Source organism: Neolamprologus multifasciatus, chromosome 14 (genome assembly GCF_963576455.1).
Source record: "Neolamprologus multifasciatus chromosome 14, fNeoMul1.2, whole genome shotgun sequence".
In the NCBI taxonomy this organism is placed as follows: Eukaryota; Metazoa; Chordata; class Actinopteri; order Cichliformes; family Cichlidae; genus Neolamprologus; species Neolamprologus multifasciatus.
Genome location: NC_140452.1, coordinates 152860 through 169557, shown reverse-complemented (window position 1 = coordinate 169557; position 16698 = coordinate 152860). Strand labels below are relative to the sequence as shown.

Below are 16698 nucleotides of genomic sequence, written 5' to 3'. Positions count from 1 at the left end.
CACGTGCTGTATTATAAAGTACGATAATTTATTTATTTTTCAGTAAAAGATGTTGTAGTCCCTGATAATGCATTGCTTTAAATGGCGAGAATCTTGAGGGATGGCTGTTATGAGGAAAAGCAGCCCAGAAACTTTACCGGCAGCACACATCGTTGTGTGCCTAAACTTTCGATCTTTTACCCAAGCTAATCTACCATTTTTGGGGGGGATTAGAGATCTGATCTGGATTATCATATTAAGATTTGGGACACATCGCCAGTAGTGGAGCTTGGATTCATTGGGTGTTTTGGCCATTATCACTAGACATCCTCATCCAAGGAGGCCCTGCCAGGGTTGATCAGCCCCAGAGTGAGTCACTGGTTTAGAATCAGAATCAGAATCAGAATCGTGTCTATTGGCCAAGTATATGTGCAGACACATAATTTGGGAATGAATTTGGTTCCGGTAGATGGAGTCTCTCAAGCACAGCAATGTAAATCACACGCACACACACACGTGTCTATATATACATTACACATGCATACACATACATACACAAAGCTGTTTAAACCAACTATAAATAACCAATCTAAACTTATGTACATAGAATACAGAAATGAGGTTGAATGAATACTACAGAATGCACATAAGGTGCAGTTGCAGTCTGGCAGTGGGAGCAGTGTGACAGGTCAACTGTTTAGGAGGGAGATGGCGAGGGGAAAGAAACTGTTCCTATGTCGGGTGGTCCTGGTCTGCAGGCTTCTGTACCGTCTGCCAGAGGGCAGCAGATCAAAAAGTCTGTGTCCAGGGTGTGAGGGGTCTGTGATGATTTCCCCTGCCTGTTTCCTGGTTCTTGAGAGGTACAGATCCTGGATGGAGGGCAGGGGGGCGCCGATGATCCTTTCTGCTGCTCGTACAGTCCGCTGCAGTCTGCTCCTGTCCTGTTTAGTGGCTGCACCATACCAGACTGTGATGGAGGAGCACAGGACAGACTCAATGACGGCAGTGTAGAACTGGATCAGCAGCTCCTGTGGAGCTCACATATGTTTAGATACTTGCAAATACGAAGTTTTGCAAAAACATTCTTTCCTTATTTCCCCTACCTACCTCCTAAAAATCAAGTGGATACCATTTTGGAAATAGATCCTTTTGGCAAAAGGAGAATCTCCGTCATATACAAACTGATACAGAACTTAAGGCCTATTACTTGGGAAAAAACTAAAAATAATTGGGAAAAAGACATTGGGGTGGATTTATCTGATGATGAGTGGAGATCTTGTTTGAATCGTATACATACTTCCTCCCTTTGCATTCGCCATGGTTTAATTCAGTTTAAAATTCTTCATCATCTCCATTATACAAGAGAGAGGCTTTCAAAATTTTTCCCAGAAGCCGATCCTGCCTGTCCCAGGTGTGGACATAATCCAGCAAATGAGGGTCACATGATGTGGTCTTGTCCGAACCTGGATAATTACTGGGGAAATATATTTAAAGCATTATCTCATATCAGTGCGCAGAATTTAGTGCTTGATTTCCGCATTGGCATTTTTGGAGTTATGCCACCTCAATACAAAATTAGTAAATCTCAGGAAAATGCCAGAGCATTTGCTGCATTGCTTGCCTGTAGACTTATTCTATTCCACTGGAAGTCTGATAAGGCTCCTTCATACATACATGGTTAAAGGAGGTGCTTTTCTTTTTACCACTGGAAAAACTTAGATACAGAGTTCTCTCATCACAACAAAAATTCTCTGCGACTTGGAACCCATTTATTGACTATATAAAAACGTATTTTCCAGATGTGTGACATACATTTTTTGTTTGTTTTGTTCTGTTTCTCTTTACATGAGCCTCGGGTGGGGAGGGAGGGGGGGTTTCTTTTTTCTTTTTTTTGTTTTGTTTTGTTTTGTTTTTTGTGTATAATGGCAACGTTTTCATTATGTATTGTGACCATGATTTGTGAAAAAAAAATTTAAATAGAAGTCTCAAAAAAAAAAAGAAAGAAAGAAATTAGGCCAGTCCAAACATTTGTGGCGTTCTAAGAGAATAACTGCAATTTTAAAACCTGTGTGTGACTGACCTCTGTTGGTGAAGGAGAACATTAAACTGAAATGTAAAGAGGAATAAACTGTTTTAACTGTTGGATTAACAAATATATATTTTGGCTCTTTTGGTTAAAAAAAAAAAGGTATTTGTTTACATTTATCTCAGACAAAAAATTCAGTATGTGGTTCACAGAATACCTTCTTTGCATGTACTTTACATTTTTGTTTAAAATTGAATCAAAATATTTGAGAAATAGGTATCTATACTCATCAGTATCTCGTACTAAAATCATTAATTATTCAAATCAATATTATTTATTGTCAGCAACTACAACTGAAAAGTGTAAGTAAAACACAATAACGTCGAGAAAAACACAACTACATATTAGTTTGTTTGTTTTTTTAGACTTAGACTACCAGTGATATACAATAACATTCATATTTGAAAGTTAGGGGGTGATCGTCGCTCAAGAGTTGGCAGTTTGTCTTGTAATCAGAAGGTTGCCGGTTCGAGCCCCAGCACCGACAGTCTCGGTCGCCTACTGGTGGTGGTCAGTTTACAATATTAAGTAAATGGAACAAAATTTTGGATTAACTGACCATCTATATTTCAGTTACATTGACCAAGCATGTCAGTGTTATTTACTCAATTTTTTCATGTTTGTGTAACAACTACAATTAATCATTTCAACTTAATATGTTTAAGCTTTAGTTATTCAATTGATCAAGTATACTGAACAGATTTGACTGGTTTCCAATCTACTCAATATTTTTAAGTGTAAAAGTGTTGCCTCAAAAAATTTTAGTAAATGTCAGCTTTAGTTTTTAGAGTGTAAATCAGGTATCAAACAAAAATAAAAATAGTTTCAAATACAGTCATGACAATAAAAGAATATAACTTTAAGGACTTAACAGCATTACTTCAGTTACAGTGGGGCAAAAAAGTATTTAGTCAGCCACCGATTGTGCAAGTTCCCCCACTTAAAATGATGACAGAGGTCAGTAATTTGCACCAGAGGTACACTTCAACTGTGAGAGACAGAATGTGAAAAAAAAAAATCCATGAATTCACATGGTAGGATTTGTAAAGAATTTATTCGTAAATCAGGGTGGAAAATAAGTATTTGGTCACCTCAAACAAGGAAAATCCCTGGCTCTCACAGACCTGTAACGTCTTCTGTAAGAAGCTTTTCTGTCCCCCACTCGTTACCTGTATGAATGGCACCTGTTTGACCTCATCATCTGTATAAAAGACACCTGTCCACAGCCTCAACCAGTCAGACTCCAAACTCCGCCATGGCCAAGACCAAAGAGCTTTCGAAGGACACCAGGAAAAGAATTGTAGACCTGCACCAGACTGGGAAGAGTGAATCTACAATAGGCAAGCAGCTTGGTGTGAAAAAATCAACTGTGGGAGCAATCATCAGAAAATGGAAGACATACAAGACCACTGATAATCTCCCTCGATCTGGGGCTCCACGCAAGATCTCATCCCGTGGGGTCAAAATGATCATGAGAACGGTGAGCAAAGATCCCAGAACCACACGGGGGGACCTGGTGAATGACCTGCAGAGAGCTGGGACCAAAGTAACAAAGGTCACCATCAGTAACACACTACAACGGCAGGGAATCAAATCCTGCAGTGCCAGACGTGTTCCGCTGCTGAAGCCAGTGCATGTCCAGGCCCGTCTGAAGTTTGCCAGAGAGCACATGGATGATACAGCAGAGGATTGGGAGAATGTCATGTGGTCAGATGAAACCAAAGTAGAACTTTTTGGTATAAACTCAACTCGTCGTGTTTGGAGGAAGAAGAATACTGAGTTGCATCCCAAGAACACCATACCTACTGTGAAGCATGGGGGTGGAAACATCATGCTATGGGGCTGTTTTTCTGCCAAGGGGACAGGACGACTGATCCGTATTAAGGACAGAATGAATGGGGCCAAGTATCGTGAGATTTTGAGCCAAAACCTCCTTCCATCAGTGAGAACTTTGAAGATGAAACGAGGCTGGGTCTTCCAACATGACAATGATCCAAAACACACCGCCCGGGCAACAAAGGAGTGGCTCCGTAAGAAGCATTTGAAAGTCCTGGAGTGGCCTAGCCAGTCTCCAGACCTCAACCCCATAGAAAATCTGTGGCGGGAGTTGAAAGTCCGTGTTGCTCGGCGACAGCCCCAAAACATCACTGCTCTTGAGAAGATCTGCATGGAGGAATGGGCCAAAATACCAGCTACTGTGTGTGCAAACCTGGTAAAGACCTATAGTAAACGTTTGACCTCTGTTATTGCCAACAAAGGTTATGTTACAAAGTATTGAGTTGTATTTTTGTTATTGACCAAATACTTATTTTCCTCCCTGATTTACGAATAAATTCTTTACAAATCCTACCATGTGAATTCATGGATTTTTTTTTTCACATTCTGTCTCTCACAGTTGAAGTGTACCTCTGGTGCAAATTACTGACCTCTGTCATCATTTTAAGTGGGGGAACTTGCACAATCGGTGGCTGACTAAATACTTTTTTGCCCCACTGTATATTACACCAACATCTTTTATACATTAGCACTAAGGGAACACTGAGTGACCTGGTGGTTTTTGTCCATAAAACTACTCATCTAAGATGACCACAAAGTAACAGATCTCTCAGCAAAATTATGCAACATTTTAGGCTCTATTGCCCTCTATCAGATCAGTGAGCTGGGATTTTTTATTCATGAACTACTGTTACAGCAACAGACATGGACTACTGGTGCCCCACACAACAATTCAATGTCCACTATGTGAAGGAGCCAAACCCACGCCTTCTCCTCTCGTTAATCTATAGCACCAAAACATCAGTCAGTCACCTGTGACCTCGCCTCTTCACCTCTGTCCGAGCTACAACATGGCAGAGCTGCCTCTGTCACCTGATAAATAACAGTGAGACATTCCAAATACATGCACGTGTGTTTCAAATACAGTAATGAACCACCAAGTCATCTTGGGATGAGAGCTCCAAGGGAAGTACTACGAACACAAAGAGAACGAGGTAAACATGGTTAACCAAGACAGGCTGTGCTAACATAGTTTAGCAGACAAACTGGTGAAGGACAATCGAGAACACTGGCCTTAAATACAGCTGGCTGATTATCTCAGATTGCAGACAGGTGAGTATGTCAGGTGAGCTGATGAGGGCTCCTCCCAGAGGTGGTGCCGTAACCAAACATGGAGACACTCACCCACACATCCATGACAGGAAATGTGTTTTTACATTCAGTCAGTTGTTGTTATAAACTTCATCAGGTTGTAAATCCTGTTTCACTGTTACATTTACCTTTTCAGAGACAGCACAACGACTGAGAGAGAAGGATAGAGAGGGAGATAAAAAGCGAGAGAGACAAATAACCACCTTTTTCCTCCCTTCAGCACCTCCTGACAGTGCCACGGTGCCTCTGCCGGATGAGTGTTGAAACAATAATGAATTGTAGCACGGAGAGCCTTCATCAGGAGAACCACATTTTGGATGTGACAAAATGGTAAAAATAATAAACTTTTTTTTCTCTGTTAATAATAATAATGATGATGATGATGATGATGATGATGATGATGATGATGATGATGATGATGATGATAATAATAATAATAATAATAATAATAATAATAATAATAATAATAAAAGTAGGGATATTTCTGCATACATATGTCTTTGTGTGGTGCAGCAGGCTCTGTATCGTGATTGTGAGCTGCTAACCTCTGGATTAGCTTGCATGTCATTGCACTGAACAACTTTAAGGATTTTTATTTTTATATTTAAACCGTGTCCTGTCTGGCAGCTGTTGCAGTCAGAACTGTCATCTGAACACACTGTGGTTCCAAACAGATGTTGCTCATCCAAGAACAGCTGTATAAGATCTCTCTAGACTCCTCTTGTTCATGTGAATCTTTTATCTTTATTTCTTAATTTCCACTTGTGTTATTTCAGTTTCAGTGTCTGAGGCAGGAGGGAAAAAGGAGGGAGAGAAAATATATTAAAAGGATAGAGTACAAATACACATGCAGAATGTGTCACTACCAGTTACTGCACCTGTAAGAAAAAAGTAAAGATACAACACCTGGACCACAAAAATGAGAAAATGCAGATACATAAACCCACAATCCTTTTGTAGCCTGAGAGGGAGAGGAAGAGAGTGTGTCTTTGACATGAAATGTACTTGAAATCGTTGCCCAGGAGCCACAGGGAGAGAGAGATGGAACCAGGACCACCGGACCATCCGCAGTCCCGAAGAGTACTGAAGACCTGAGAGCGCACAAAACAGTGACATCGGCGCATGCATCCCAGAAGGACAAGGAAGGAGGCCCCAGATAGGGTCCCCACGATGCCGCTAAAGGCCAGCCACCTGGTACAAGAAGTAAGGATGAGGTCCCAGGGCCCCAGGCACCCGAGAACCGCTTGTTACCCCCCCTTTCCCACAGGGGCCAAGTCTCAGCATGTGCTAGACCCAGGCCCAGGCTGGCCAAAAAGCTTTAAAGTTAACATTATGTCTTTTTTAAATAAAAAGTCTCCGTGTGACTTCCTGCGAAAGAAGGCGTTTCTGAGATGTACTCACAGTGTAGCGCTGTCTTTCTGGAGAAAAGATGAGACGTGTTTCTGGTTTCATTTCTTTTTGCTGTTGCTTTGCTTGCTGCAGTTTAGTATCTGCAGCAACAACAGAAAACTTTGATCACACAAACAAGACTCACACAGAAAATCAAGGACTGAATCAGTCCAGCCATGTGCCAAAAGTTTCTCCTCTCTCCTTTTCCTAACATATTTTCCTTGACCACAGCAAGGTCACGGAGAGGTGGATAGGAGAACTGATGAGGAGTTATTAAAAGACAAGAGTGACACCATGCTGAAGCTACGATGTGCAGAAGATGGACAAAAAAAACATCTTACTTCACCACAACATGATCTAACCTTGTTGTTTCATGCAGGTCATTTAAATGAGACGCATGTGTGAAAAATATCCGTTCAGTACAAAGATCGGAAATTTAAAGAAAAAGTTACACTTTGGGTCAAATTTACTAACATCTGCAGCAAAAAGTGTTTAATGTTAAAAAGCTGCTGGATTTACTGAAGAGGCACAGTGTCAGTTTTGTAACTGAAAGTTGTGAACAGGAATATTTTTGCAGCTAAATTTATGGCTTAGCCTGTGAGTTTGTAGTTACACTTATATGTGTCAAATAAATGTGAATAAGAAGTCTGTGGCACACAATTTATTGCTTTTCAAAAATGTCCTTTATGCACATTTTGACTGGGACGGCTCGTGATCTGAAGGTAAATAATGTTTTGTGCTCTTCAGCTCATTGTGCCGGTCACCTGTTCACATGCATTTAGTGTTTATAGGGTGGAACAGTTTGTAGTAATGCCACGCTCCTCTTGATGAATCTGCACCTGAGTCCTAATCCTCAGACCCTTTGCTCAGCAATTTCTACCCAAAGAGTTATTTGTGATATAAACAGCATGTTGATTTTTCTTCAGCCTCCTCATTTTTCTTGTTTGGAAATCAGCAAAGGGCATTATTACTGCAAACTGATTATATCGAGCCTTAAACACACCTGACTTTATATAAATGTGCGTTCTTCATGCAAAGCAACAACTCAACAAGAAGCAGTTTTTATTCCAGCAGTGTGATGTTCAGAGTTCAACAGTGAGCTTAGAAACTGTTAAAACTCCAAATATGACAGCAGGTTTTGGCATGAATAGGAAAATACAGTTAAAATGAACATTTGCATGATCTGTGCCACTTTATTTATTGTGTTAATGGTTTTCATGAATGGAGGCCCGCTGCAGTGAATTATGGAACAGCATCTTCTCATCTTCTGTTAAATTAGATTTAGATATTTTTATTTCAGAAATGATTCCTAACAAAAATGGAGAATATAAAAACACAATCAAAGCAGTAACGTCCATATTATGAAGTGTTTGCTGTATCAGACAATCATGTTTATTCACAACAATGAAAACAATATAGTGCAGATTAGGGATGGGTACCGGTATCCGGTGCCATCATGGCACCGGTTCTGACATAAACGGTAGTAACCAGACCGAAAAGCAGCGCGCATTTCGGTGCTTTATTTCGGTGCTTTATTTCGGTGCTTTATTTCGGTGCTTTTTTTTCCTGAGCTGTGATACACTTTCTTCTTCCTTACATTTCTATTGGCGGTTGGCAAACAACTGAAAGGTGCATTACCGCCACCAACTGGTATGGAATGATACACTTTAGATTCTAGCCAATCATTTTACGTTTCGAGGATAGTAGGCGGGTCCAGGTACGTACGTTCTTTTAGAGCAGAGCTACAGATTAAAAATGCCCAAGGCAAAGCGGTCAAAAGTCTGGCTGTACTTCACAGCAAAAGATGCAAACTCAGCAGCCTGCAACAAGTGCTTTAAGCTGATACTGTCAAAGGAGGTCACACTTTAAATCCGATGAACCTAGCCCTGCCAGTGTAGTAGAAATGATGATGGCAGCAGCAGCCGTTCTTCTCTGCGTGAGTAGCTTAATGTTATTCGTGTGTAATTTACGTTGAGTAAGCTAACCGCGTTATTAAATTAATGCATGTAACGTGAACTAGCAAACACCATCATAGCTACATGCGGCTGTCTTCTTGTTTGATGGCAGATACTCCCTTCACCCTGGCCAAAAAGGCTAAAATGACCGAAGAAAAAGTGGAAAATAGCTAAACATGAGAGGTTTTTGGACAAAGTTTGTGTTTTTTCCATTGTTTAAGCTGCTTCCAGCCCAGAGTGATACCATATATGCCCTATACCTGCAGAAAAGACTAACATTGTTATCTTTTTACAAAAAAACAGCTGAACATGAGAGGTTTTTGGACCAATTTTGTGTTTTCCATTCTTTAAGCACCGGTTTGGGCACCGTTTAAGCACCGGCACCGTTTCAAAAGTACCGGTTTGGCACCGGTATCGGATAAAACCTAAACGATACCCATCCCTAGTGCAGATGAACATGGTGCTGTAATGAATCTGCTCTTAAACACAATAACAAAATACATTTTCCAAGAGAGATGATAATGATTCACATCAGAGTGAAGAACGAATACATTTACAACTGGTTTCTAACATTTATTATAGATCGAACTGATCACTGATAGAAACAGAAGAATATTCAGAATGATACTCTGAGAGATACATGAATGAGATATGGATAAACATCAAATCACATAAAACAAAAAAGCACATAATCATTATATAAGTGAAAAGATAAAATCATAATCACATAAGAGACCGAGGCGTCTAATCAGGTACATATTCATATCTACAATAATATTTTTGTTTTTGTTTATTTTCATCTTGTTACGTTTATGTATAATAATAATGATGATGATATTATTATTAGATAAGATAAGATAAGATAAGATAAGACTTTATTGATCCCTCAACGGGGAAATTTTTGGTACAGGTACAGATATCAGAAGGAAATACAAAAATACAATAAGTACAATCAATGAGAAAAAGTAAGATAATACACTATATACAATGGTAGCATACACAGTATGTGATTATGGATATGGTTGGAAATATGGAAGACTATTATTATTATTATTATTATTATTATTATAAGCATATTAAGTGTGTGTCTGAGCTGAAAGCTGCTCTCCTCTCCTGGTTTTCTGTGTCACACAGACCACAACAACACAAAGCATCACCTGCAGACTGCTGAGCAGTATCCACCTGACTCTGTAGAAGGTCGAGTAAACCCCAAAGGGCTCTCTGTAGATCAGAACTGTTTTTTCTGCTGACACACACTCATCACCTGATTTCATCTTTGTACACCAGTACTCTCCTGCATGCTTCAGTGAGACATTAGAGAATATCAGTCTGTCGTCAGCGGTGATTCTATGTGGATCGTGAAACATAAAAGAGTTCACAATTTTGCCTTCTGTTTGGATCGACTTCATGAACCAAATGGACAACATAGTTGTTTCTCTCTTATCAGAGCATCTGACAGTGACTTCATCTCCCTCTGAGAAGACCTCTACTGCAGGTGGACCAAATTTGGGGAACACAAAAAGTTTGTACCATTGTTTTATGGTTTGACCTTCACAGCTGTACAAACCTGAATCATTTAACATCAATGATGGGAGCACCAGCGAGTAGTTTGGACTGCCTTCTTGGAAAAGTTTGTCCCGCTTCTTCCAAACTGGGGGCTGGTCATGACTGATGGGACACTGAAGCACAGCTGTCTCTCCCACTGAGCGATAGATGACGTTTGTTTGTTTGGTCAAATGTACAGAATGACTGCTCACACATTGCTGTTGGTTCATCACCAGGCAAATGTATACTGTGTTCATTTTTATGTTCGATACATGAAGTGTTGACATGTTTGTCTCCTTCAGGAAATGTGCCCTTCTACTGTCATTCATCAAAAGATACCCAGAACCTTCAGTCCTGAAATTCTGATTCTGATATGTTTATTGATTAGCATTCAAATATCTCAGTGAAGACAGAACAAAGATTTACCACAAAGCAAGAAAGCATGAGACAAGGCTAATCAAAAGGTATTGGCTGAAGCATTTGCTTATTACGCCAACCCTTTAAACAAAAGATCTTTTAGCATGCAGCTCCTGTACACAGGGCTCGAAGCAAATAATAAAATTCAATTCAATTCAATTTCATTTATATAGCGCCAAATCACAACAAATGTCGCCTCAAGGCGCTTCATAGATACAGAGAGAAAAGCCCAACAATCATATGACCCCCTATGAGCAAGCACTTTGGCGACAGTGGGAAGGAAAAACTCCCTTTTAACAGGAAGAAACCTCCGGCAGAACCCGGCTCAGGGAGGGGCGGCCATCTGCTGCGACCGGTTGGGGTGAGAGAAGGCAAACAAAGCAAAAACAAAACAAACAAACAAACAAGAAAAAACACCACCACCTTAGTAAGTAACTACATCAAAGCAAAAGAATCAAGAGGTTTTCTGTTTTTTGTTTTTGTTTTGTTTTTTTGCTCTTTTCATTCTTGATATATATATTTTTCTAATACTCTATTTTTAAACATATTTTTAAACAAGGGAAATGAACTACACCTTTTTAAATCACTGTCATAACTATTCCACAGGTTAACTCCTCTAACAGAAACACATCTCTGCTTTATATTTGTCCTTATCTTGTTTTTTTTAAAGAAATCTGTTCCCCTTAAGTCATATTGACTCTCTCTGACTTTGAACAGCTTCTGAGTACTGGGGCAAAGCAAGTTATTTTGTGCTTTATACATTATGTGTGCCATTTTATATTCAACTAAATCATAAAATTTCAGGGTATTCAGATTAATAAACAAAATGTTAGTTGGTTCTATATAGTTTGATTGGTTTATAATTCTTATAGCTCTTTTTTGCAACTTGAAAATAGGAAGAGTGTTCGTTTTATATGCATTACCCCATATCTCCAGACAGTAAGTCATATATGGAAGCAACAGAGTACAATAGAGTGGCTATAATGATTTTTTGTTCAGGACATGCTTTGTTTTATAGAGAATAGCAATGGTTTTTGACATTTTTGTTTTCACATGGTTTATATGAGACTTCCAACTCAGCTTATCATCAATTATCACTCCAAGAAATTTATTTTCGTACACTCTTTCAATTTCAATTCCATTAACCCTGATTTTAGATACATTTTTCATTTGTCTAGTGCCAAAAATAATCAATTTTGTTTTCTTTATATTTAATGATAACTTATTTACATCAAACCAGTTTTTTAATATATTTAACTCCTTTTCCGCTGTAGTCAGAAGCTGTTCTAGGTTTTTACCTGAGCAATACAGAGTGGTATCATCAGCAAACAATACACATTTTAACAGTTTGGAAATGCTACATATGTCATTTATGTATAATATAAATAATTTAGGGCCCAGCACAGAGCCCTGAGGAACACCACAAGTTACCTTCAACTGCTTAGATTTTACATTTTTGAATTCGACATATTGATATCTGTCATCCAGGTAACTTTTCATCCACTTGTATGCTAACCCTCTTATGCCATATCTCTCTAGTTTATTCATTAATATAGAATGATCAATCGTCATCAAATCTTCATCAAGCGTCAGTTCATATTTGATCCACTGGACCGTCAGATTCTCTTGTTTCCTTACTTACTGTCCTACACACAGTCAGGCTGATGTTTCTCTCATATGTCACGTTGCCCTCAGTCCAGCACACATCTTGGTACAGTCCAGAGTCTGAGTAGGTCAGCTCATGGAGAGTAAATGAAGGAGAATAATGAATTACTGAATATACGACTTGTCCCGTCACATCTTCATGTATTTTGGGGACTCTCTTCCCAAAGTGAGAAATGTTCCACAGGACCAGAGTGTCTTCATCAATAAGTTTGTTTAAAAAATATAAACATTAGTGTGACAGTTTAATCAGATCCTCAGATGAAAATATTTCCTTCTAAATTCTCAGTTTTCACTTATCAGCTTTCAGTCAAACATTTTTATCTCTGTGTCTAAAAAAAGACTTTCCACAGCAGCTGGTTGGTCTGATACTGTGAGAGATGTAATCTATTACTCTTCATGTGACTTCCTGAGAAAGAAAGTATCTTTGAGATGTACTAATAGTGTAAGACAAGGCAAGTTTATTTATATAGCACAATTCAACAACATGCTGATTCAAAGTGCTTTACAGAGACATTAAAAAATAAAAACAAATAAAAAGCATTAAAAAAAGAAAAGAAAGGAACAGTAGATAAAATGTAAGTTTTAGAATTTAAGCTTAAAAGTAAAACAGTGTGGATTTGGTGCTTTATTCAAATGCAGCTGAGAACAGGTGAGTCTTCAACCTGGATTTAAATAAAATGAGTGTTTCAGCTGATCTGAGGCTTTCTGGGAGTTTGTTCCAGATATAAGGAGCATAAAAGCTGAATGCAGCTTCTCCGTGTCTGGTTCTGACTCTGGGAACTGATAAAAGACCGGATCCAGATGACCTGAGGGATCTGGAAGGTTCACACTGGGTCAGGAGGTCACTGATGTATTTTGGTCCTAAACCATTCAGAGCTTTATAGACCAGCATCAGAACTTTAAAGTCTATCCTCTGACGGACAGGCAGCCAGTGTAAAGACCTCAGAGCTGGACTGATGTGGTCCACTTGTTTGGTCTTAGTGAGGACTCGAGCAGCAGAGCTCTGAATGAGCTGTAGTTGTCTGACTGATTTTTAGGTAGACCTGTAAAGATGCTGTTACAGTAATCAAGCCTACTGAAGATGAATGCATGGACTAGTTTTTCCAGGTCCTGTTGAGACAGCAGATCTTTTATCCTTGAAATATTCTTGAGGGGATAGTAAGCTGACTTTGTTATTACCTTAATGTGTTTTTAAAAATTTAGGTCTATGTCCATCACTACACCCAAATTTCTCACCTGGTTTGTGGTTTTTAGGTGTATAGATTGAAGTTCTGTGGCGACCTGTGATCGTTTTTCTTTGGCTGCAAAGACTATTACCTCTGTTTTGTTTTTGTTTAGCTGGAGAAAATTGTGGCACAACCAGTCATTAATTTCCACAATGCATTTACCAAGAGCCTGTACAGGGCCTCGGTCTCCTGCTGACATTGTGATATATACTTGTGTGCAGTGTTGGGGAGTAACGGAATACATGCACCGCCGTTACGTATTAAAATAGAAAATATGAGTAACTGTATTCCGTTACAGTTACCGTTTAAAAAGGTGGTATTTAGAATACAGTTACTTTTTTGAAATAAAGGGATTACACGGCCGTCTTTTCCTGTTTCATATGTTCGGCTATGCCCTCTCTGTTTTTGGTAATTCCATGCCGACAGAAACCCCCCAAAAAAAACACGCATTAAGAGGCTCTAATGGCGGTGTCTCAATCTCGCGGCCCATGTCACCCTACTTGCAGCCCACATAATGACGTGGAGAAATTTTTTTTTCAATTATTGTTCAAAAATTATTTAATATAAAAGCAACAGGCAGACTGTTCCAGGCATAGCCCTAAAGAATGTAGCCTCATGGGCAGTGTAGCCCAGCTGTAAGTAAGCTATTAAGACTCGACTGTACACCGTGTTCGTGTTTTCCTCTGAAACAATAAGTTCTGTTGGAGCAGCCTTTCAACGCCTCTCTCTGCTAGCAAAGTTGACCCAGACAACAAAGTAAAGCTAGTTTTCAGCTACGAGCCCGACACAGAACCCACCGTATTAGCCAGAGGTCCCTTTACTACGGCTCGGAGCCGCGGACCTTCAGTAACAGTAATAAATCACAGCAATAGTACATTCATGTAGTTGTAAACACTGAGTCCTTTAACCATTGTATGTATGAAGGAGCCTTGTCAGACTTCCAGTGGAATAGAATAAGTCTACGGGCAAGCAATGCAGCAAATGCTCTGGCATTTTCCTGAGATTTACTAATTTTGTATTGAGATGGCATAACTCCAAAAATGCCAATGCAGAAATCAAGCACTAAATTCTGCGCACTGATATGAGATAATGCTTTAAATATATTTCCCCAGTAATTATCCAGGTTCGGACAAGTGTAACACTGATGAAGCGCCAATGAATCTATAGAGGCTAGGTATTGAGTGAAGTATTATGGTTATTATTAATCAGTGAAGTATTATGGTTATTATTAATCAGAAGATTTAGGAATGCTACAGGAGCTGATGGCAGTAATTAATAAACACACAACACAAAATGCTTTTGCAGGTACCATGTAGTTAACCGAACCCCAAAGAAAAATAACAAGAAAAGAAAAGGAAAACTTAAATGCTCCTGCTGCAGCTATTCAATTAACCAAAAACCCAGTGAGGGTGCACAAAACAACTAAGCAAATTCTTCCGGCTTATACCAAGCAATATAGAAAACAGCTCCCCATAAACAACACACGTTGACATCAAAAACACTGATCCACACTGAAGTCCATGAGTTTTATCTGAATGTCCATGAGAGATGTCCAAGCGCTATTGTCCATAAACGGGGGAATGGTGTGTATGAGTGTGAAAATCAGTATATTTGGAAAATGGGGACAGAGCGTCGTCTTTGATAGCTTCCTACCCAACCAGTGGAAGCTTCGATTGCAGAATGAGTCCTGCTCCTAGCCGCTCATTGGCTCGCCATCCTTTTTCATACCCGAAAAGGGTTCACCTGGCCTGCATTAAATAAACAAGGCCAATAAGAAATCACAAGAATAATACAAAAATGTCAGCCAATTAAGCTAAAAACATTAAGTTATTCTTGTTCCTGTGTACACAAATAAACAAACAAACAGTATATTTAACCAATAAGGGTTTAACTGAAACATTTCAACTGCTATATACATACTATATAGCTTCACAGCATTTTCAACAAATACCAGTCAAATCAAAATCAAATTGTTTGGACTGGCAGCAACTAATTAGCGCCAGCTGGTAGCAATACAAACAATCAATTAAAAGTTCAAACTCACCAATTCCGTTCTGTTCAGTGCACAACAACACTATGGCTCTGGCTCACAGTAACCAGCATCTAAGTTGCATAAGTTAGTGGGTGTTAAAAGAAGCATTAAAACGGGAAATGCAAGTGTTTGCCAATACAAACCTGCAACAGCTCTGTCACCTGGCTTGCCTCCATGCATCTGACAGGAGGAAGCCGGGACAGGCTTACTATGACCCACATGCCGTCCGATAGGCTGAGCAAAGTCATGTGGTTGGAGTCATGTACCTGCGATGCATTCAATGGCAGGAATAAGTGCAGGAAACAGATTTTACTCTGGGTTACACAAGACCACATCATGTGACCCTCATTTGCTGGATTATGTCCACACCTGGGACAGGCAGGATCGGCTCCTGGGAAAAATTTTGAAAGCCTCTCTCTTGTATAATGGAGACGATGAAGAATTTTAAACTGAATTAAACCATGGCGAATGCAAAGGGAGGAAGTATGTATACGATTCAAGCAAGATCTCCACTCATCATCAGACAAATCCACCCCAATGTCTTTTTCCCAATTATTTTTAGTTTTTTCCCAAGTAATAGGCCTTAAGTTCTGTATCAGTTTGTATATGACGGAGATTCTCCTTTTGCCAAAAGGATCTATTTCCAAAATGGTATCCACTTGATTTTTAGGAGGTAGGTAGGGGAAAGAAGGAAACAATGTTTTTGCAAAACTTCGTATTTGCAGGTATCTAAACATATGTGAGGTTGGTATATTGTAATCTCTCATCAGAGTGTCAAAGGTGTTAAAAGTTTCTCCTGAAAATAAATTGTAAAAAAAACTTCAAACCATTATTGTGCCAAATTTGGATGCTTTATCTGAAATGGATGGCAGAAAAAAGGGTTAAAAGCAACAGGGAAAAAATTACTAACCTGTTGCAAACAGAAGTGCCTTCTGAATTGAAGCCATATTTTAATAGATGTTCTTACAACTGGATTTACACCTCCCACCTCTTCCCCCTTCACCCTCCCTAATCCAGTCTCAATGACCACCCCCACCCTCCCTAATCCAGACTCAACGACCACCACCACCCTCCCCATTCCAGACTCAACGACCACCACCACCCTCCCCATTCCAGACTCAATGACCACCACCCTCTCCAATCCAGACTCAACGACCTCCATCACACCTCTCACCCCCCTTTCCTCCTCCCTGAAACTCAGAATACACACTGAGGATGTGAGCCGACTATTTCAGAAACAGAAGCCCAGGAAGGCCC

General features: G+C 39.6%; 2 long non-coding RNA genes across 2 annotated transcripts; one reads left to right on the top strand and one right to left on the bottom strand.

Moving 5' to 3' along the window:
* The first annotated feature begins 4805 nt into the window (after positions 1–4805).
* On the top strand, positions 4806–6310 carry LOC146502791 (uncharacterized). The gene is made up of 2 exons (XR_014877892.1): positions 4806–5542; positions 6235–6310. It is a non-coding gene; the product is annotated as an uncharacterized LOC146502791 (long non-coding RNA).
* Positions 6311–14582: 8272 nt separating this feature from the next.
* LOC146502790 (uncharacterized) lies at positions 14583–15685 on the bottom strand. Its single transcript, XR_014877846.1, has 3 exons — positions 15585–15685; positions 15454–15512; positions 14583–15157 (listed from the first exon to the last, which is right to left on the bottom strand). It is a non-coding gene; the product is annotated as an uncharacterized LOC146502790 (long non-coding RNA).
* Between the last annotated feature and the right edge of the window lie 1013 nt (positions 15686–16698).